At 40.9% G+C, this 23,995-nt stretch overlaps 1 long non-coding RNA gene across 1 annotated transcript in view; it reads left to right on the top strand.

Moving 5' to 3' along the window:
• Nucleotides 1–22,080, top strand: part of LOC136012766 (uncharacterized) — a 40,622-nt gene extending 18,542 nt beyond the window's left edge. The window contains exons 2-4 of the long non-coding RNA XR_010611951.1: nucleotides 11,249–11,419; nucleotides 20,387–20,500; nucleotides 22,005–22,080. This is a non-coding gene — a long non-coding RNA (uncharacterized LOC136012766). The remainder of the gene's footprint in view (nucleotides 1–11,248; nucleotides 11,420–20,386; nucleotides 20,501–22,004) is intronic.
• The last annotated feature ends 1,915 nt before the right edge of the window (nucleotides 22,081–23,995 follow it).

Below are 23,995 nucleotides of genomic sequence, written 5' to 3'. Positions count from 1 at the left end.
GTCTGGTCCCAACACCGATCCCTGAGGGACACCACTCGTTACCAGTCTCCAGCTGGACATTGAGCCATTGACCACAACTCTTTGCGTGCAGCCATCCAGACAGTTCTTTATGCACCGAGTGGTCCATCCATCAAATTGATCTCTCCAATTTAGAGACAAGGATGTCATGTGGGACAGTGTCAAACGCTTTTCACAAGTCCAGGTAGATGACGTCAACTGCTTTCCCTTATCCATCAGTTCCGTAGCCCCATCATAGAAGGCCACCAAATTGGTCAGGCAGGATTTCCCCTTAATGAAGCCGTGCTGGCTGTCACCAAGCACCTTGTTGTTTTTCATGTGCCTTAGCATGCTGTCCAGGAGAATCTGCTCCAAGATTTTGCCAGGCACAGAGGTGAGACTGACTGGTCTGTAATTCCCCGGGTCTTCCATTTTCCCCCTCTTGAAAATGGGGGTTATATTTCCCTTTTTCCAGTTGTTGGGAACTTCACCTGACTGCCATGATTTTTCAAATATGATGGCCAGTGGCTTAGCAACTTCATTCACCAGCTTCTTCAGGACCCACGGATGGATTTCATCGGGTCCCATGGACTTGTGCACGTTCAGGTTCTTAAGATGGTCTCGAACCAGATCCTCTCCTACAGTGGGCCCAAGGTCTTCATTCTTACAGTCCCTGCATCTGCCTTCCAAGACTTGGGTGGTGTGGTCAGATCATTTGCCAGTGAAGACCGAGGCAAAGAAGTCATTAAGAACCTCAGCCTTCTCCAAATCCAGGGTAGCCAGTTCTCCCAATAGCTTCACGTTGTCCCTAGTCTGTCTTTTATTTCAATGTACCTATAGAATCCCTACCTGTTATCTTTCACATCGCTGGCTAAGTTTAATTCTAACTTGGCCTTATCTTTCCTAACCTGGTCCCTAGCTTCCCAGACAACATCCCTGTATTTTTCCCAGGCCACCTGTCCTGAACTACACAACTAAAATCAGCTTCTAGTATCACTGTAACAAAATAAAGTATATCTATATGGTCTTACTGCAACCTGTAATTTGTTAATTGAAGTTTCCAGCATGCATCACTGTGTTAGTGCTTCAGTGACAATATACTGGTGATTGCAATATAGGTACAGGAAAAATAACTGTCTGATACTGTGTCCATTTGCATATCAGATGTGATCAGGATCTCAGTGCTGCTCATATTAATTTCATTTCCAATTGTACTGTGGTCTGCAAGACAGAGCAAAAAAACAAGTAGACATTTTTACTTAACTGTTTTGTTGGTTTGCCTTTCCATCTCCATTTAGGTTTTTTTTTTTTTTTTTTTTTTTTGCTTGTCAGCTTTTGACATAGAACATAAAATTTTCAGAAGTGCCTTAGGGCCATATTAAAAAAAAAAGGACTGAAGTATCTGAAGTTGGACTTACTCTGCAGATACCTACAAGTGCGTGTGTGATCCTGAGGAGCCCTGTACAGCCTTTGTAGGAATATTTTTATTTAATTATATAGTTTTCTGGACACACAAAATACATACCCAGAAGTTCCTAAATCCTCACATGGTTGAGTAAGAAGTTCAGCATCTGCGTTTTTTTTTTTTGTTTTTTTTTTATACACAAATTAGGTATTCCTCTGCCTAAATTCATCTGGAGTTGGCTTTAAAAGGTGATCTCAAAGTGTGCATAATGCAAAAAACACAACTCTCATCTTTCAAACTGCCATAGTATTTGCTGCTCTCCTTTGAAGCACTGGTGGAAGAGAAAAAAACACCTTTACTTTTTAAATCCTGATCAGAAATTTCACCAGGCTCCCTTGTTTCCCATTTTCCCTGAAATACTTTGTTTTCTCATTTTTCAGCTTAGTGAAGCAGACTTATACCACTAGACTTATACCACTTATACCAGGTGGGGAGATCACCTTACCTTCTTCTTTGTAGTAGCTGTGCCACAATTCAGGCTCACATTCATTTGACCAGAAAGAGGGAATAAAATAATCTATAGGCTAGCAGCTACTGCGAATGTGAATTCTTGCTTTCAAGGACTGTTTAGCTTTTTAGATTAGACTTTTTTAGTCTCCAAGTTGATTTCTCTGAAGAAACAAGCTTGGTTTTGCTCTCTCTTAAGCATTGAAGCAGCATCTTCTTTTTTTAGACTTTTAATGACTTGTGAGGGAATTAAATTTAAAAATCACTTAGGGACATCTTAGTGCTTGCTTTTACACTGTAAACAATGGGATATGTACTTATCCCTTATCAAATAAGATGCTGTTGTATTGACTGTAATACTAATAATGATCATTACTTGTATTGTTTTTAATGAATGTGTAAGGAAACAGTGGAATTTTTTTTTTAATCTTAATGACCATTTGGTTTAGATCATTTAAGCTGTCTTTCGCCTTTCATTTTGCTCTATTGTCTTGCTAATGGCACAAGAGCATCACAAAGAGAAACCTGGACCTCTCTATGCTGCAGGGGCAGCAGCAGGAGCTCCTAACCATTTCTTTTCAGAGATGAGCAACAGCCAAATTATTCATCTCAGCCGCAGAACTGGCAATGTCTACTGCCTGAGTGTGTTGGCTCTGTGTGGAAAGGGAGAATAGACTGGTATATTGTGCGCATGTGTGAGGATGTACAGAGGAAGTAAACAGGGAAGGGGAACTGTATGGTAATTGCCTACTTCTAGCATTGTATAAATTATTAGCAGTAAGCTTTTGAGCAACTCACCTGAGTTGTGGTGATAGGATCTGTCCTGTCCCAATAGAACTATTCCTACATCTGAGTCGCTGCTGAGGCCTTTACAACACTGAAGAGGTCATTCACGCAGGTGTGGTTTTCACCCCAGTACTAGACACACAGAATAATGGTAGTTGAAGAACTTTCCTTTACATGAATCTGTGTTTGACCGCTAAAAGCAGTGATTAAATGGCATGTTTCATTTCTTAGTGGCCTGAATAGAGGGATAGGACTTCCTTTGCCAAAACTGATATAAAGCCTATCCTTTAACTTTTTTATTATTATTTTTTAATATATATTCAGAGCTGTATTTACTTACTAATAATGAATGAGAGTTAAAAAGTTTTCCACAGCAGCAAGTGATGCACAGTGGAAATCTTTTGTTAGGACAGAAGCTTTTGATTTCAAAGAAAACATCTATTCTTTAATACTGTCCGTGTAGGTGGGCGGTATCCATTACTGACAGTGAAGTACAGCAAGAAGTTTCTATTTTGTGTGCAATCATTGTAAATAATAATAATAAATCCCAAATACTCTGAAATAAAAGACATGCTGCATTTGTACTTTTTGAAAGCAAATTTTAGCATGAGCCCCTCAAGATTCACATGAGCAAGTCCAGTGTAAGAGTACTGCTGAGATTTGACTGCTCAATGGCTTCAATACAGCAGGGAACTAATTTAAGGGGAAAAATTGTTTTAACAAAAAAAAAAAAAAAAAAGCATTGAAGTCAGGGAGTTTGAGAATGAAATTTACGAAATTATTTTGCATACAGTTCACCCCTGTGTCATTCCCTCCCATGAGTGTCAAGCAGCGTTATAAAAGGTGCTGCCATAACAACACTAATTAATTATAGTGGGATTTCATGTGTGGCAGTAAAAGGCCAAGCCACAGTCAGTTCTGTTTTATGTCATAGGTAGTGCTGTAAGACAAGATGTATATGATACTGAGATCAAACGTAGTGCAGTAATTACCAAGAAAGGCCAGCCTGCATTAAGGTGATGCATACGTTTTGAATATATGAATGGCCCTCAAAAATACTGTCAATTTTTACACTATGTATTAGAAAGTAAATCAAAATAGAGTGTGAAATTTGTGCAAAATAAAATCACACTTGTCCTACACCTAGATTTGCTCTCAATCTAAGTCACAGGTTTAGAGTCCTCAGGAATTCTGAGGTGACTATGAAATATACCTTGTGATCTCTCTAAACTTGAAACAACTAATATGAAATATTACATAGCAGTGAAAAGGTCCCTGTGAATAGAATTAGCAAGGGCATTGGTAAGACTTGGTTTTGCTCCGATATTACTGTAACTATGCAGAGGAATGATTCTTCAGATAAAGCTGATGCTCCTCTTCTGTGATGATAGTAACAATACATTATTTTATTTTCCCTTTTTTCTATTTTTTTTTTTTTGTTTGTTTGTTTGTTTTCTCAAAAAGTTGTGATAGGAGAGCTTCAACTTAGAGAAGTATTGCTTATTAAAGAGATAAACGTTTATTGAAGAAACTGTAAACTTTAGAACTACTCAGAAAGACTTCGCATTTTCAAGAAAGATAGCTGACATCAATGTGTCTACTTTAAAATGTCCAGAACCATACAAAAAGCACCTACACACCTGTGGCCTAAGCACTGAAAAGTGGAGAAGAAGGATTTTATAAAATCTCCTATGCCAAAACTATAAAATATATTTGATAAATTGCTGAGGTGAGTAGCTCGAGAGAGGACGCCTTTAACACCGGAGCGGGGGAGAGATCAGCGTCCAGGAGCCTCAACTCAGAGCAGCCAGAGCTGCCGAGGGAGCTTCAAGTCCTCGAGAGGACCGGCCCAGGAGCCGGCAGCTCCGCGGACGCGAGCCGCTGACTCACACGGAGCAGAGCCAGGATCAGCAGCACCAACCCTGAGTGGGTAAAAACCTGCCCCAGGGAGCGCGAGAGACCAGGAGCAGGCGAACAGGGCGGGACGAGGCAGTTTGCGCGGGCCAGCGAGCGGGATGGTGAGCACCCGCCGTATGGGCAGGGCCAGCGCTGGGAGCTCTGCTCTGGCTACCCCGGCGGTGGCCAGCGTAGGCACCCAGGCAGAGCCGATGAGAGGAGAGGCTGCAGGGCAGAGCTCGGAGGGTAGAGGGTGCCTGCACTGGGCTTGTGAGGGGAGGGTGCACAATGGGCAAGGCTGCACTCGGTTCTCCCTGGTGTAGGTCCTCCTGCAGCAGGGGCTGAGCTGCGGAATGCTATTAGCGGGCTTCAAGATGTCAGGGTAGCTGAAAGGAAGCAGGGCTGCTTGCTCCAGCCCCATACTGTGTGGGGGCCACAAGCTTCCCCTCCAACTCATGAAGGAAAGAAGGAGGCCACCAACCCGGGAAACTGGGAATTGGTGACAAAGAAAAATAACAAAAGAAGGAGGAAAAGGACAATTAAAGGAAAGGGGATTCCTCCTAAATCTGTTGTCCCCACGCAGAACCGCTTTGCTGTCCTGCAGGAGACTAACGAGGAAACGTACTTGCACCACAAACAGCCGGATTATGCACGGGTAAAGATCTCTACTGGCACTACAAAGAAAAAGCGGCGGGTCGTAGTAATAGGGGACTCTACTTTGAAAGGGATGGAAGCACTTATCTGTCGGCCTGACCCCGTCTCAAGGGAGGTGTGCTGCCTACCAGGAGCATGGATCAGGGATGTTACAGAGAGGCTGCCTGCTCTAGTAAGTTCCACGGACTATTACCCACTCCTAGTGATCCATGTGGATGCTAGGGATATAGACAGTAGTAGACTGGGGACCCTAAAGAAAGACTACAGAGTCCTGGGAGAGGTGGTTAGGGGCTCCGGTGCTCAGATAGTCTTCTCGTCAATTCTCCAGGAGACAGGGGAGGACCAAGAAAAAGCTAGGAGGATTGCAAAGGTTAATAAATGGTTAAAAGGGTGGTGCCATAGTCAGGGGTTTGGGTGTCTTGAACATAGGACTGAAGTTGGTAGGCCAGATCTACTGGGGGCTGGTGGAGCTGCTCTGGTAAAGAAGGGGAAGAACAGTTTTGGTAGGAGGCTTGCCAGACTGGTCAAGGAGGCTTTAAACTAGATGTGTTGGGGGAGGGGGGCATCATTCCATCTCAACACACCCAGTCAGTTGCCAGCACCTATAATAAATGCTTGGAGCAATGTAGATATATTCCAGCTGCTCCAGCCAACGAGCCGGCTTCAATTGGAGCTCGTCTCAGATGCCTCTATACAAACGCCTGTAGCATGGGGAACAAACAAGAGGAATTAGAGATGTGTACACATCTACGGGGGTATGATATAATAGGCATCACAGAAACATGGTGGGATGGCTCCTATGACTGGAGTGTTGGAATGGAAGGTTACAGGATCTTTAGAAAAGAGGGGCCCGGCAGGCAGGGAGGGGGAGTTGCCCTTTATGTTAGGGATAGGCTGGAGAGTATGGAACTCTGTCTGGGGGCAGGTGAGCAGTTTACAGAGAGTTTGTGGGTCAGGGTTAAAGGGAAAACAGCTGTGGGAGACATTACTGTGGGAATCTGTTATAGGCCGCCTGATCAAGGAGAACCTGTGGATGAAGCACTCTACAGACTGATAGGAAAAGCCTCACGCTCGCAGGCCCTTGTTCTCATGGGGGATTTCAACCACCCTGACATCTGTTGGAACAATGGCACTGCACGGCACAAGCAATCCAGGAGGTTCCTCGATTGTGTGGAAGACAACTTCCTTCTTCAAGTAATAGAGGAGCCGACAAGGAGAGGTGCCATGCTTGACCTTGTGCTCACCAAAAGGGAAGGGCTTGTTGAGAATGTGGTACTACAGGGAAGCCTTGGATGCAGCGATCACGAGATGGTCGAATTTGAGATCCCCAGGACAGTGAGAAGAGCATGTAGCAAGCTCACTGCCCTGGACTTCAAGAGAGCAGACTTTGGCCTCTTCAGGGGCCTGCTTAGTAAGGTTCCAGGGGATATAGCCCTGGAGGGCAGGGGGCCCCAAGACTCTTGGTTGATATTCAAGGATCACCTGCTACAAGCTCAGGAGTGCTGCATCCCAACTAGAAGGAAGTGCAGCAGGAGGGCCAGGAGACCTCCTTGGATGGATAAGGAGCTGCTGAGGAAATTTCAAAGGAAAAAAGAGGCTTATAAAAAATGGAAGCAAGGACAGGTGGCCTGGGTAGAGTACAGGGATGTTGTCCGGGAAGCTAGGGACCAGGTTAGGAAGGCTAAGGCCCAGTTAGAATTAAACCTAGCCAGCGATGTTAAGGATAATAGGAAGGGATTCTATAGGTACATTGCAAATAAAAGACAGACTAGGGGCAATGTGGGCCCCCTACAGAAGCTATTGGGAGAACTGGCTACCCTGGATTTGGGGGAGGATGAGGTTCTGAATGACTTCTTTGCCTTGGTCTTCACTGGCAAAGGCTCTGACTGCACCACCCAGTTCTTAGAAGGTAGATGCAGGGACTGTGAGAATGAAGACCTTGGTCCCACTGTAGGAGAGGATCTGGTTCGAGACCATCTTAAAAATCTGAACACACACAAGTCCGTGGGAACTGATGGAATCCATCCGCGGGTCCTGAAGGAGCTGGCAAATGAAGTTGCTAAGCCACTGGCCATCGTATTTGAAAAATCATGGCAGTCAGGTGAAGTTCCCGATGATTGGAAAAAGGGAAATATAACCCCCATTTTCAAGAAGGGGAAAATGGAAGACCCGGGGAATTACAGACCAGTCAGTCTCACCTCTGTGCCTGGTAAAATCTTGGAGCACATTCTCCTGGACAGCATGCTAAGGCACATGAAAAACAACAAGGTGCTTGGTGACAGCCAGCATGGCTTCACTAAGGGGAAATCCTGCCTGACCAATTTGGTGGCCTTCTATGATGGGGCTACAGAATTGATGGATAAGGGTAAAGCAGTTGACGTCATCTACCTGGACTTGTGAAAAGCGTTTGACACTGTCCCACACGACATCCTTGTCTCTAAATTGGAGAGATATCAATTTGATGGATGGACCACTCGGTGGATAAAGAACTCTCTGGATGGCCGCACAGAAAGAGTTGTGGTCAATGGCTCGATGTCCGGCTGGAGACCGGTAACAAGTGGTGTCCCTCAGGGGTCGGTGTTGCGACCGGTCTTGTTTAACATCTTCGTCGCTGACATGGACAGTGGGATTGAGTGCACCCTCAGCAAGTTTGCTGATGACACCAAGCTGTGTGGTTCGGTTGATATGCTGGAGGGAAGGCATGCCATCCAGAGGGACCTTGACACGCTTGTGAGGTGGGCTGATGCCAACCTTATGAAGTTCAACCACGACAAATGCAAGGTCCTACACCTGGGTCGGAGCAATCCCAGGCACAGCTACAGACTGGGCAAAGAAGAGATTCAGAGCAGCTCTGCAGAGAAGGACTTGGGGGTGCTGGTCGATGAGAAAATGAACATGGGCCGGCAGTGTGCCCTCACAGCCCAGAAAGACAACCATATCCTGGGCTGCATCAAGAGGAGCGTGACCAGCAAGCCAAAGGAGGTGATCCTGCCCCTCTCCTCTGTTCTTGTGAGACCTCACCTGGAGTATTGTGTGCAGTTCTGGTGTCCTCAACATAAAAAGGACATGGAACTGCTGGAACAAGTCCAGAAGAGGGCCACGAGGATGATCAGGGGACTGGAGCACCTCCTGTATGAAGACAGGCTGAGGAAGTTGGGGCTGTTCATCCTGGAGAAGAGAAGGCTGCATGGAGACCTCATAGCAGCCTTCCAGTACCTGAATGGGGCCTATAGGGATGCTGGGGAGGGACTCTTCGTCAGGGACTGTAGTGACAGGACAAGGGGTAATGGGTTAAAACTTAAACTGGGGAAGTTTAGATTGGATATAAGGAGGAAATTCTTTCCTGTTAGGGTGGTGAGGCACTGGAATTGGTTGCCCAGGGAAGTTGTGAGTGCTCCATCCCTGGCGGTGTTCAAGTCCAGGTTGGATGAAGCCTTGTGTTGGATGGTTCAGTGTGAGGTGTCCCTGCCCATGGCAGGGGGGTTGGAACTAGATGATCTTGAGGTCCTTTCCAACCCTAACTATTCTATGATAAAGTGTAAATCTCTGTCTTAAGGATGCTTGAAGACATTATGCATTGGATTAATTTTTATCTCTTCTTTAGGATGAATTTCTAGGTGAATCTTCCCAAATACAGAAAACTACATTTTCACTTGTTTAAAGTGAAAAAAGATGCATCCTGTTCTAAGTCTTTTTTCATAGTAGCATGAGTCTTACCTGCTCTGGAACATAAACAAGACAGACACTCATATGCTTGTTTGCATGTTTCCTGCAATCTCATTGGACAGCCTTACGTACATTTTTAAATGCAATTTTTGCAACATTGCAACCTAAGTTTTCATTCATGCGACTGTAAAGAGAAGTTAATCAAAATTGATTAAGTGAAAATAAGACAGAAGCTTGTAGAACAACATTCTCAGTTTTAATACATTTTTGGTTCTGTGTTGCACATTATTATGGGTTGACTCATTTTCACAAGTGATGTATACCTCACCATCGTGATGAAAGGTAGCTTTGAATAATTTTGTAAGTTCTTGTCATTGAAGAAGCAAACAAAGGCTAATGGGTATAGAAAATCACTGGCTAAATGGAAATATAACTTCTGAGGATCACTTAGGAAATTTAGAGTAGATGTCAGATAAGCTGCAAAACCTGTAATTTTTTTTATTGTCATTGACATTTCCTGAAATGAGCTGTGTTTTTCATTGAAGTAGCATCTTCCAGCATTTGTAAAGTCACGCAGGTCTGGGGTATGCTGACTCTAAGTCTGATCAAGCCTCTATGGGTTAACTAGCAAGAGCAAATGCTGCCAATGCTGATCCAATCATAAATTTATGTAAATGATTCTAATGGCTACAGTGCTGCTTCAGGATATTCAGAACCATCATATAAAGAGAAATCACTGGATTTTACATCTAGAACTGTGCTCTTGTCATCATTAAAGACAAGGCATAACCCTTGACTTCTGCAGATGGTAAATTTCACCTACATTTAGAGACTTTCTCCAGCTGATGACACAACATACAGATCAGTTTATTACATTTGCATCATACTTCAGAACCACTGACAGATCTAGAAAACCCCCCTCGATATCCTGGATGATCAAACAGCAAGTTTTCAAAGGCCTGCTAGGTAGCTAAGATGAAAAAGCCTCTCTAATTCATTAATCCGTTGGCTAATACTAATGTTGTCTAGATACTTTAAAGTACTGGAATCCATCATTCTCCAGTGATTATTATTAGAAACGCTGGCCAGCCTGAAAAGTACACTGGTTTCCAGTAAATGCTTACTTTCCAAGATGAAATTATGGAGCAAACTGCTTTTGATGAAAAGTATTTTTGTCAAAACTTCACAGGCAAATCAGATTTCTGGACTTCACAAATGCCTATGACATGCCCAAAGACTCCAGCCTTCTGATCTAAACACCTGGACATTTTCTTTTTTTTTTTTCCATGAGGAGGGCCTGAAACAAGCTCATGAATATGACAAATGAATGGTCTTTGTGCTGTCACATTATCCAACCTGTACATTCCAGACTCTTTGTTCATTTATTTAAATGACATCTGTCTCAGTATCCATGCTTGGCCATTCTCAGTTTAAACACATGTTGCATACCAATGCTTGAGGTGATTTCACCTTCAGCCAAGACAAGAAAAATGATACCCAATGTGTTCCTCTTGCCTAATGTTATCGCTTTCACTTTTAAATACCTTTACATCATAAGATACCTCAGTATTTGATCCTCTGAAAATTTACACATATTTAAAAAATCCTTGCTGTAATGTTAAAACTGACAGTGTGCTTCTGAATAAACTAGCTGTCTAAGGATTAAATAAATACGCTTGGAAGCCCTATATTTTCTTATTTGTCACTGATCTTTCAAATTCAGAAAATCATGATCTGGCATGGTATCTTTGATGTAAATACATCCTACCACAGCAGGACAACAGGAACTAACTGCTACAAAGAAAAGGTTCAGGTTTTCTGTTTACTTTTTCTTGTTATTTTTTTCCAGAGTTTCGTATGTTGGTTTTGTTTTTTTGTTTGGGTTATTTTTTCCTCTAAGTAGGTTCTTTGCTGTCTGTCTTACCATATACTTTCCTGGGTTTGACCTTCCATACTATCAGTGCATCATGATGAACAACTAGTGGATGAGAATTAGTTTTCATAAAAAGGGGAAATAAGACAACCTGTCCTCCAGCTTGAACAAAAGAAAGCCATGAAGAAGCACTATGTAGGGAAGTGCCCTCTATGGAGCTTCAGCAGCATCCAGTTGACATTGAAAACCGACAGTGAAACACCTGTCACTTGGCTCTACAAGTTCTTCATTCGCTAAGCACACAGATAAACCTGGATGCAATTTTATGGTATAGGTGGTATTTTTCAGTCAGCAATATATCAAATACCAAGCTGAAAACCAATTTGTTTAATTCTGTTTAAATTACCAACTTTTTAATTTATTTCTATTCTCCTGTATAAGGAATTGCTTTGTTTTCTTAAAAGTGCATATCCTGGCTTGGATTGATGACTCTGCTGCGGATGAGCAAGAAGCCCTAGGTGACCCATTTACCCTTCCCCAGCAGGGTACCAGCTGCCAATTGCCCCCACTCTGTGACGGCTTGTCCTTCTTCTCACCTTGTCATCAAGCCAAGACTGCACGCTGTAGGAGCACAGGTAAGCATCTGCCTCTCTAAATGCTGCCAACAGCTCTCCATTATCAGCTGCCAGGGGTGCTTCGAAGAACTGTGCACAACTTCCTCCAGATGCATATACTGACTGTTTTTTATATGTGAAACAAATTCTGCCTTTGCAACACAGGGAAATTTCAAATGTCAAACCTGTTTCCAAAGTTGCATTTCATCTCACCATGAAACATAACACGTGTTAGTGAACATTTTTTTCCACCTTAACTGGAAGGCATTCCCAGCTTGACTAAGTACATAAACTTCATCTAAATAACAGAAATATATTTTCTGATGAGATGATCTTCTGCAACACAAAATTAAAGAAATAAGGTTGCTATCCGTCGGTCATCTTTAAGAAGTTATCAGTTTTGACTTTGATAAATGGAGAAGGCTACTTCATTGTCTGCAACACCCCCTCATGGACACCCTACAACTTATTTTACATTCAAAAAAACCCACCCTATATTTATCCAAACTGTTTTGTTACTCTGTGAGCATGTAAAAATAGGGCCTGTTCTTTCAGACAGTATTACTGACTTTATGCAATTGTAAGCGGTAGTGCCTGGGGACTGCTGTGGAAAATAGAGGCTTTTGGTGTATGGAAAAAAATTTAAAATTAATTTCAACCAGTTGCTACTTTTAACAAATAAAACCCAACAGCCCCCAAACCAAACAAAAAGCCCCCAACAAAATCCTCAGGTTCCTCAAAAGTCAATACCCTGAAAACCCAAGTGAAGCACTTGATGAAGCCAGTACCTTTCTTCCTGGTATTTTTCTTCGCTGCATTTGTCATGCTGGCTGCTGTGAATGCCCATCTATCTATTTGAAGTACAGAGGCTCCTAGTAATGAACTTATAACGAATTTCATTCTCAAAGATTGTCACAGATTTTCATTACTATCAAATTAAGAGTTACAGAACATAAAAGTCCTTCATTGATAGGTCAAATATTCAGCTTTGTGGGGTGATATCAGTGGTGAATAGGGAGTAATTTTTACAGTGTGCCAGGCTATACTGAAATGTAAATACTCAGAAGTTCCTTATAATTTGGAGGAGAAAAGACGCGCCTTGTGAAGATTTGAAGTGCTGGAAATACACCTTATGGGCTAGATAGGGTGGTTAAAAATGCTTTATGTTTTATTGCTTTGAGTGATTTGCAAGGACGAAAGGGTAAATAAGTTTTCAAATTTAATCTTCTTTATACAAAACGCTTATAACTGTGAATATGCATTTGTATTTGTAGCACATTTAGAATAGTCCTGCTTTTTTTTTTTTTTTGTTATACTCTTTTCTGATTTCTTGATTTGTTAGAAAATGAATTCTTTTTATTCTTTAAAAAGGCAACCCTCCCTAAACTCTTACAGATGCTGAATAAAAGCTGCCTTGTTAGATGCTTTCAAGGTTCTTATCTCTAACTTGAGTTTGCTTCCCATATGAATACACTGATATGGATAGGTAAGCAGGTGTAATATCTCTGTTAGAGATATTGATAGATGATATATAGTTCTTAGCTTTCAGCTTTCTAATGGGAGGCAAGTGGAGCTTGAGAACAGCTTTTTTATTGATACTTTATTCCCTAGAACAATAGATGTTTTTCTCTTACCTCTGTATTTCTGAATGGAAAGGTTAAATTGCTACAGTATCTGTCTTCTTCAGAACTTTTAATGTTGTGTTAATCCTTTTACTTAAAACCAGGTAACAAATGGTAACTTGGTATAACTGTTTTGTTTTTTTCACTCTGCTCTGGAAACAGAGGTGAAGTGTTGGCAGCCCAAAAGAGTTTTCTTTGCGTACGAGACATGAGGGCAAAGGCCATTAATGTGAACTACAGTAACAGTAAAAAACCCCATAAAATTATGATGGCATAGTCCACTATTTATTTGTCTTCAATTTGTGCAGGAACAGTAGCTCGCAGGAATGTATATATGAGACATATGCCTTTTGCTGATGGACATAGTGGTTTTCATTGATGTTATTTGACTTGTAAGAATTATACCAAGGGCCAATAATTTTTTTTGTTTGTTTATAAATCTCAGCAAATAAAAAGAAAAATGTGTCTAGATCTTTTTTTCAATTCATTATTTTTGTGAGGTGTTAGTGAAATGAATCTAAAACCAGCAACCAGAATCATGTAAGAGCGTATTCTGATCTTTATTAGTCATACTGTGTTGCTGGCAACCTGCTTCAAAAGAGACAAAGGAACAGTACATGAGGGAGTATAGTCAAGTAACATTACATCATATTGGCAAAGTGGGAGAGTTTGGTCAGTGGCATTTGGCAAGATGGAGACTAGTGACTGTGGATGAAAAATAATGTGTGTCAAAACAGTGGAAAGGCAGAAGGGCAGTGTTCTGACAAAGCCTGGAGAAAGAAGATATCCCAGTGGGTAGGCAATGAATTACTTGAGCAAGGCTCAGGCCAATGCAGATTTTTTTGGCTTACATACACATTTCAGGATCCATGTGCCTTAACAAAGCTGTTTAAAAAATATAATTCAAACGAGTAAAGTATGTAGAAATTTAAAATCAAAGGTAGCAATTCTCTGATGTCAAGAGATAAATGGAATATTTTTCTTTTCCAGTATCTCCTCTTGCCTTAGTTTTGGTAATAAAATACTCAGGGGGGGATTAATTTGTTTGTTTCCTTGCCAGGCCCTCTGATTTGTTTCAATGCTTTTTCCATTCATTATTTATGTGACTTAATGCCCAAAGGTTCCTATATAGCTGAAGGGGATGAGGACTGATAGCAGGAGCTTTGTTAGGTGGTGTAGATCACAGAATCACAGAATCCCAAGGGTTGGAAGGGACCTAAAAAGATCATCTAGTCCAACCCCCCTGCAAGAGCAGGGTAACCTACAGTACATCACACAGGAACTTGTCCAGGCGGGCCTTGAATATCTCCAGTGTAGGAGACTCCACAACCTCCCTGGGCAACCTGTTCCAGTGCTCTGTCACTCTTACAGTAAAGAAGTTCTTCCTGATGTTAACGTGGAACTTCCTATGTTCCAGTTTACACCCATTGCCCCTTGTCCTATCACTGGATATCACTGAAAAAAGCCTAGCTCCATCATCCTGACACCTACCCTTCACATATTTGTAAACATTGATGAGGTCACCCCTCAGTCTCCTCTTCTCCAAGCTAAAGAGACCCAGCTCCCTCAGCCTCTCCTCATAAGGGAGATGTTCCACTCCCTTAATCATCTTTGTGGCTCTGCGCTGGACTCCTTCAAGCAATTCCCTGTCCTTCTTGAACAGAGGGGCCCAGAACTGGACGCAATATTCCAGATGCGGCCTCACCAAGGCTGAGTAGAGGGGGAGGAGAACCTCTCTTGACCTACTAACCACTCCCTTTCTAATGCACCCTAAGATGCCATTTGCCTTCTTGGCCACAAGAGCACATTGCTGGCTCATGGTCATCCTCCTATCCACCAGGACCCCCAGGTCCCTTTCCCCTTCGCTACTTTCCAGCAGGTCAACCCCCAACTTGTACTGGTACATGGGGTTGTTCTTCCCCAGATGCAAGACTCTACACTTGCCCTTGTTAAATTTCATCAAGTTTCTCCCCGCCCAACTCTCCAGCCTGTCCAGGTCTCGCTGAATGGCAGCACAGTCCTCTGGTGTGTCAGCCACTCCTCCCAGTTTTGTGTCATCAGCAAACTTGCTGAGGGTGCACTCAGTTCCCTCATCCAGCTCGTTGATGAAAATATTAAACAGATGTGTTTGCTCCTGCACATATAGAGCCAGGCAAAACTATGAGGAATGATTATGTGACACATTTTAGCTCTTCAAACAAGACATTTCTTCTGGCTTTGTAACCCCTCTGCCAGTTCTCTAATATTCAAGTACTTGAAAAGAAATTATTCATTTTCTTTTTTTTTTCTTAAAAAATAGCTCACCATTTCTCAAGCATGAATTATCAGTGGCCCTGCTGTTTTCATACATTTATCTCGGAGATATCTTAATGAGACCTCCTACATAGTATCTTTTCTTATGCTGTATTCTGATTCTACTCATATTTTTCTTCTGTGGATGTGGTTATTAAAGTATTTATGCACTGTCAATTTAAATTTTGAAGAAGACAATAAATGCTTGCTATCACTTTTTAAAGCAATATAGCTATGTCACTACACAGATCATCAAAATAAGAATCACTCAGAAAAAAAATTACTTTCTCAAAAGCAACTGTAATTGCTGTTTTCTTTTTCATAACTTTATTAATATTTTTAATTCATATTTCCAAATAATAATGTGGAAGAAAACAAAAGTCCTAATAATATCAGGTTAGAGCTGGAGGACTTTTACTTACTGTTTACAAAATTAAGTGAACAAAAGTGGGGATATATTTTGAGTGTGCCATTAGCAAAAGGAGTGGATGTGGCCTCTACAAAATATGGAAATGCATCTCATAGAAGAGCATTAGATGTCACCTGTTTCTAGAGAATGTCAGAGGTAAATCATGATCATCCATAGCTCTGTGGCTACCTATGTAAGCTGGGGTTACTGTTGTTTTTTTTTATTTCATAAATTATTTTCTATCTCATATTGTATCCTGTCACTCATTTGCTTCTTTGGTCTTCTCTCTAATGCACTAAGACCCAACTAAGACACTATGCCTTTTGTCCAGGGAATCACAATTCATCTAAATAACATTCACAGCACTGAGGCAATACCTGAACTTTTGATCGTTTAACTTTTTTTTTTTCTCAAGCAGTGCCTAAAACAATTAATAGTTCAGCTCTTTGTTCACAGATTTGAGCCAAATAATAATATTAAACACACAAATACTAATGGCAGCGATAGCAACAACAACAAAAAAAATCTGCTGGTTTTATCTGTTGATAAAAACAATATTAACGAGTGTCGTAGTTTAAACCAATCCACACAGGTTGTCCACTCACCCCCCCCCGACCCTCCCCACTCCTGGAGGGATGGGGAGGAAAATCAGAAGAATGTAACTCCCACGGGTTGAGATAAGAACAGCCCAGTAACTAAGGTATAACACAAATCACTGCTGCTACCACCAATGATAATATTGATAAGAGAAAATAACAAGAGAATACGATACCACCGCCGAACGAGTTCGACCCCCCTGAAGAAGCGAGAGCCTGCCCCTTCCGGGTAACTTCCAGTTCCCCCTCCGGGCATGACGTGCTATGGTATGGAATACCTCCTTGGCTAGTTTGGGTCAGGTGTCCTGTCCCCGCTTCCTCCCGGCCTCCCTCGTCCCCAGCAGAGCATGAGACTCACAGAGTCCTTGGCCAGAATAAACACCACTTAGCAACAACCAAAAACAATCGGTATTATCAGCTCTCTGCCCAGGCTGGAAGTCAAAACACAGAGCTTGCACCAGTTACTAAGAAGGAGCAAAACGGCTCCTGGTAAACCCAGGACAACGAGTAACAGAAATAATAACTGAACATTTATCAAAATTGAGAGGTTTGCAACAGGCATCATGAAATCAGCACAGAGTTCCTTCATCATTCAGCAAACAACACAGTAACTTTCACTTAAACAAAATTAGGTTATCTAATATGTATAGATTATTTTTTTTGCTCTGTGGCAGCACTGAAAATTGGCAGTGCTATACCATGTCCCTAATGAGTATGACACAATATACAGAAGTGGAAAAAGACAGTCGCTATCCGTAAGATCTAAAGTTTAAGAGGGGAAATAAGCAAAACAAACAGCAACAAAAAACTTAGCTAAGTAGACCCAGACAAAGGAATACAGGATGATGAACAAGTGGTATTGGTCAGTATGATAATTTCTGGTTTTGCCTAGTGATTTTTATCAGGCCAATCTTCATTCTTCCCTTGTTACACCTTTTGAAATTGTGGCCCTTGCATTTGTTATTGAGGCAGCAAATATCTCATTTAGAGACTTCAGAGACTTTGAAAACACAACCTGAGTTTTCTAGTCTTTTTCTTTTTCATTAAAATTGTTACTGTCACATTTGTTTCAAGAATAGTTTATTCTAAATTGCTACTCTGAACATCTCCTGTCTTCCTGCAATCTGGTCAAAATCAGCATCAAGTTTGCACCAGGTCACTTAGAGGTATTAGTCTTTTCAGGTTCTGAAACAAGAAGAAAATTTCTGTATTCTTAAAGATTTTTCAATCTTTGCTCATCATGAATCACAAAAAGCAACTTGAAGGAAAAGGTGTATTGAATTTGAGTGTAAAGCACAGTCCAATTATTTCTGCAAATGCATGTCATTCGGACATTGTGTCAATGAATGACTGAAAGAATGATGACACAATGGATAGGTAATGACATCTAAAATCTTCTCAGGTTAACAGTTCCAGCCCATTAGAGTTTAGCAGTGACAAAAGTTGTTATTTTCTACAGCTGCTTTCATTTCCAGGAAGCAGTTCTCTGAATCCACCCTTCAAGATACAATAACTCCCACCTTTAAAGGTAGTGTTAGTGTAGTGCATGGGATAGACAGATGTCTGCAGTGTGGGACTCAGAGGTATCCCAGCTCCCAGTTTCAGCTGCCTGACTGAGGATCCCAGGGATGGCTTGGGACCACACTGTCTCCTGGGCCTTGTTTTCTGCTGTGCAGGGTGGGCAGAGGACAGCAATTTTCCTGTATGCTCCTCTTTGTTTCCTTCTCCAGGTTACTGAGGAAGCATGATGCAGCAGACATATCATGAACAGATGCAGAGAAGTCTTGACTTTTACACACTTAAAGGCAAATTGTGGGAGTGAGGCTTATTTTCATGCTACTTTGGGAAGTAAGCTTACCTTGCCAGGATGTTCAACAACTTTGCTGGAAACATGGACAGGATTGAGCGAGTGCTCAGCAAACCTGCTGATGACACCAAGCTGTGTGGTTCGGTTGATATGCTGGAGGGAAGGGATGTCATCCAGAGGGACCTTGACATGTTTGTGAGGTAGGCAGATGCCAGCCTTATGAAGTTCAACCATGCCAAGTGCAAGGTCCTACACCTGGGTAGGAGAAATTCCAGGCACAGCTACAGGCTGGGCAGAAAAGAAATTCAGAGCAGCCCTGCAGAGAAGGACGTGGGGCTGTTGGTCAATGAAAAACTTAACATGACCCAGCACTGTGCGCTCACAGCCCAGAAAGCCAACCGTATCCTAGCCTGCATCAAAACAAGCGTGACCAGCAGGTCGAAGGAGCTGATCCTGCCCCTCTACTCTGCTCTTGTGAGACCTCACCTGGAGTATTGTGTGCAGTTTGGGTGTCCTCAACATAAAAAGGACATGGAACTGCTGGAACAAGTCCAGAGGAGCGCCATGAGGATGATCAGGGGACTGGAGCACCTCCCATATGAAGACAGGCTGCGAAAGTTGGGGCTGTTCAGCCTGGAGAAGAGAAGGCTGCATGGAGACCTCATAGCAGCCTTCCAGTATCTGAAGGGAGCTTATAAGGATGCTGGGGATTGACTATTCATTAGGGACTGTAGTGACAGGACAAGGGGTAATGGGTTCAAACTTAAGCTTAACCAGGGGAAGTTTAGGTTTGATATATGGAATAAGTTCTTTACTGTAAGGGTGGTGAGACACTGGAACACGCTGCCCAAAGAAGTGATAAATGCTCTATCCCTGGCAGTGTTCAAGGCCAGGCTGGACAGAGCCTTGGGTGACATGGTCTAGTGTGAGTTGTCCCTGCCCATGGCAGGGGGGTTGGAACTAGATGATCTTAAGGTCCTTTCCAAACCTAATTATTGTGTGATTCTATGATGGTGGCATGCTGAAAGTTTATACAGGTGTATCCACTGCTGGATAGACTTGAAATGTTAGAAAAATAATAATAAAAAAAAAAAAGCAGTCTTTGGTTTAGATTGAATAGTACCTTACCTCCTTCTAGTGCTATTCCTGCATTTTGGGCAGAGCTGTATCCACACCCCAAAGGGCAGCATATTGGCCCTTCTGTACTACAAGGGTTTTATAAGCAGAATTGATCACTATGTAATTTTATTTCAAAACTTTTTTTTTTTCTTTTAAAATGGCCTTCGTCCTCAGGGTCAACCTTTCTATGAGAAAGGTTTTTAAGATTTGTTTGTATATGTATGTGTGGTTTTCCAACGTTTTGCTGAAAAAAGTAAAATAGTGAAGAGCGCTTTTCAGCAAGTGCTTTCCTCAAAGGAAGCCAGCATTAGGTAGGCTAAACAAGGGAAAAAATGGAAGAAAAGGAATATATTAATTTTGAATGTCTGCATTTTTTTTCCACAGGTTATTAGTTGAGGATTTAAAATAATATAGTAGAACAGACATAACAATATGACACTTTGGGACTTTCTGGTTTTTTTTTAAAAACTTCTATTTCCACTATGTATTTGGAGCAGCTGTGTTTTTACATATTAAAATGCTGAAAGAAATTTGTCTATGTACTTTCTTGAGAATATAGAGATATATATAGGAAGGCTATATAATAATTTTAGTATGAAATTATAACCAGTAACAATTGTCCTATCCTTAGGTTCACAATTCTTCCAAAGCTTCAGTTTGAAACTGAGGCCCTGCAGAAGTCCATGGGAGCTTTGCTCTTGACTTCAGCAAAGTCAAGATTTTTATTTTCAATATCATGGACAGAACATTTGTTTTCAGTGGTATTTTCATCACTTGGTGGTACTACATCATCATTGTCCAGACACCAAATCAGATTTTGGGAAAGTTTTTATGAGACGTTTAAATTTCAAATTGGATATTTTATTTTCAAAATGGATATTTCAAAGTGTATATTATTTTAGTTATTTGAATTTCAAATTGGATATTTATTGTAATTTCAACAACTGAAGTTTAATTAGCTATGCCTCCTTCTTCTTCTCCTAGACTTTCTAGAAATTATTTTTTTTCCTTTTTTTTTCTGTACAGGAAATATTCTTAGTAATGTGACTTCCTCAGATGTGTTTAAAAACTCCCTGTTTTCTGTTTTCTCTTTTTCTTCCCATTACCTTAACAATGGGGATGCTCCTACTGCCTTCTGAGAAGACATGGGATTTTGCTGCAGTTTCAGTTAGCGGTTTTGTGGTTGCTGGGGTTTTTTTCTGCTCTGGAAGGACAGAAATATCCAAAGACCAAAGACCACCTGAGCAGGTCCAGAAGGTAGGTAAAACTTTTTGTTCATTAGGGATCCCATGGGAATGATTACCAGATCATTGTTCCTATTTTATAGGAAAAAACTTCAGGAAGCACTGATTTGAAAGAGATGGTATATCATTAACCCTGCCTGACAGGAAGGTCTATATGATGACAAAAATCAGTGTACTTCAGTCTTCTAGTCTTTGCTATCACTATTTTCATATAGTTTGTTATGTTGAAGTTGAAATACTGCCAGAAGCTATATTCAATTTTGTTATGGTAAAGCCAGTAACTATGTGGTTTTGTCTGTAGTTTGGTTATAGCAAGGCTGAGGATTGCATGCTGTTTTTAATTTTGTATGTTCTGTACATATTCTTAGAAGCTGAAATATTATGGGGGATGAGTGTATGTTATTTCAGCACAGATTTCACAGCTGAGCTAAAGAAATTCATGCTTCTAAGTTGAAAGAATATGATACACACAAGCATCAAAACAGAGAAATGAGAGATAAATAGGCAGGAATAGATCCTTGAAGAATAAGGATTTAGAAAGTGATTGTGGAAGGAAGTCAGAAAACAGTGTGGGACTCAGGTAATAGAGTGACATCATGGGGAGAGGACGTGAAGAAACAGCTTCAAGCTATAGTGTTAGGACTTGAGGGAGAGAAAGATGTGAGAGTTAAGAAAGAATAAGACTGCAGGGGGAAAAATGACTCAGATATTGACCAAAGATTAACAATAGGGGAGGTGAGATAAAGATAGTCTTTGATTGCAATTGTGAAAAAGAATTGACAATACTCCTTTTTCCTTTGCTTGTTCTGCCTCCTACACTGTCTTCTCACTTACCCAAGAAGAGTTTTGCCTTGAAAGGATATAGAGATTTAATGTGGCTTGTGAGCTTCCATTACTGATATTATTTGGAAAACACTCAAACATTAAAGTGAGGATCTTCAGTGAAAGGAGATACACTAAATATCAGCATTGTCTCAACAAAACAATGAAATAAAAAATCAGGCTGAAATAGAGAGCGAATTTGAATGGGGAGTGCTTCCATAAACTAGAATGCTCTAGCAGATTTCATAACTCTCAGACTTAAAGAGCACTGTAAGGCTCCCCAATTTAAAGCCTCCTGGGTATCTCCCTTACTTAAGCAGGGGAAAAACAGGGAGTCCAGATTTATGAGCTTTACGTATTGGTTTTCTTTCAAGTAATTTCATTTGCGTAGATATGCGCACACTCATCTGCAAAAGCAGTGGCCAGGAGCTTATCAGGCTTATTTAATTGCTGGAGTGACAAGCTTTCAGCCAGAGACTCATATACAACTGCACACACTATTTCATATCTCTGTCAAGAGCATGGATTGAAATCTGCTAGTTTCCATTAATCATGCTGTAATTCACAAACTGTTCACCACAGTCATCAGTCAGATCTATATGCGCAGTGCAATTTGCAAAGGTTTAATTCATTTGTTATTTGATTAGTCATGCGAAGTGTGATAAGATCAGATCTCTATTATTTCCTCTTTGCAGACACTTTTTGTCAGTGCAAATGTGTCCATGGGAAAACTGTGGTCAACTGAGTTTTAGAGAAAAGTGCATATTGCTTTCTCTGCTGGAAAAAGTGAGTATATAGAAGCTCATTTCTTGATGGGCTCTTTACTCTTCATATTCTAATGTGTCTTGTGCTGTGAAATTTCTATACCTAGGTAATCTTTCTTTTTTTTTTTTTTTTTTTCAGGCTGTGGAAAGATGTTCAGTTCCAGGAAACCAGCTTTAATTAAAGGTTCTAAATCTTTTACTTGTTGTTGCTTTTGCTTCCTCACTAGTTTTTGCTGTCATAAAAAATAGAGTTCCTCCTATTAAATTCTAATGTATAAAGTGGGACAGTAAGCCAGTAGCCAACCGAATAGTTTATGGTGAACTGATCCTTGAAACTGGAGACCAAGCTGTGCAGAGACATGCACCATACTCTAAACTGTTAATACAAACCTTCAAAGGACTTTTATGGATGAGTGAAATGGTGTGGAGAGGAAAATTTTATTAGGGTTACATTTGTCATAACTACAAATGAAGTTGCTTTAAAAGGCAATATGGAAGGTAATAGTTTATTTCCATAGTCACCAGCCTGATGTACATTGCTTGGTAGCAAGTCCTGTCCCAGTGCTTTGAGACAGATTTCCTACCAAATTATTTTTATTTATACCGTTTCTCATCCTGTGGTTTCTTTATTAAAAAAAAAAAAAAAAGGTGTTACTTAATTTTATCTTTAATCTAGCTTTTAAAATTCTAAACCTTGTCAATGGTTCTGACATGTCTACCTAGGAAGAAAAGTTCAAACAGAACCACTTTAATGCACTCTGGGTTTGTGTTTTTTTTGCATTCACCTACCAGCAATGCATTTGGAAGCCTGGACAAGTGAAGTTGTCAAGTCTTCAGAAGGACAAGCTAAACATAGGGCTTTATTAACCTTCTTGACAGGTGAGACATAAGAGGTGCAGCATATTTAAATTTATAACAGCATTTGTCTGATACTTCTGAAAAATGAAAACTGGTAACCTCTCTCCCCCATCCAATTTACCCCTTCGACAAGTTTGTAGAAATAGGTTCCTAGTCAACAGTCTTTTAAGTGTGAAATTTCCTGAATCTTCAGAAAAAAGCCTGGAAAGAAAGTTATATTGTAAAATACTGAATCAAATTAGATTACACTTAATCACCATAAGTGGCAACCACATCCATACTTCTTAAAAGGAATTTACTTGGAACACATCAAAGTAACAAACCCAAATGAAGATTGATCTGTATAACTGTGATCCCTGTACTTTTCTGCTTGTCGTGCTTTAATCCTATAAGCTATGAAGATGCAGGAAACAGATCAGCTGTTCTGTTACATTTTATCTGGTTATACTTACTCATATGATCTTCATATTTGCTTGATAGCAGGTAGTCTATAATTTTATGAAGGATGAGAATATGTAACAAGTAAAACCTGGAGATGGGGACTAAGTTCTTAAAAATAGAATGACCTCTTTATTTCCAATAAAGCATTTCTCTCTTTCTGTTTAAATTGCTTACTACCCTTCAAGTTCAGAAATTAAGTGGTCAACAGTTGTATCATGCTGCTTGCAGGTACTAGAAATGCATAGACTTGAGATGTGAGGTTATTAAAATGTCTGCGTGCTACTTATTTTTCTGAAAAGAGTGAAAAAATTCTGCTCGAATACATTGGTGGTTTTAGGAAAGCCCAGATTAATTAATAAAGATTAATAATTTACTGTATGCTGACTAGTAAAACCTATGTTTGAATTTTTATATATTGCTCAGTAAAACAGAAGTTCCACCAATGTTCACAAGTGGACTGTCTTGAAGGTACCAAAAGGTGATGGATATATACACAAGAGATGTCAGGTTATTAAAACCGTGGCTAAGCGATGAGCCTGAAGCCATGGCCACTGCTATTGCCTGTTGTGACTGCATGGGCCTTTGGACTCTGCTTCTCTCAGTTGTACCTCTGCTGTTCCTCC

The sequence above is a fragment of the Lathamus discolor genome, chromosome 4, assembly GCF_037157495.1.
Source record: "Lathamus discolor isolate bLatDis1 chromosome 4, bLatDis1.hap1, whole genome shotgun sequence".
Lineage (NCBI taxonomy): Eukaryota > Metazoa > Chordata > Aves > Psittaciformes > Psittacidae > Lathamus > Lathamus discolor.
Note: the sequence above shows the minus strand (reverse complement) of the source record. Positions and strands in the feature narration are given on the sequence as shown.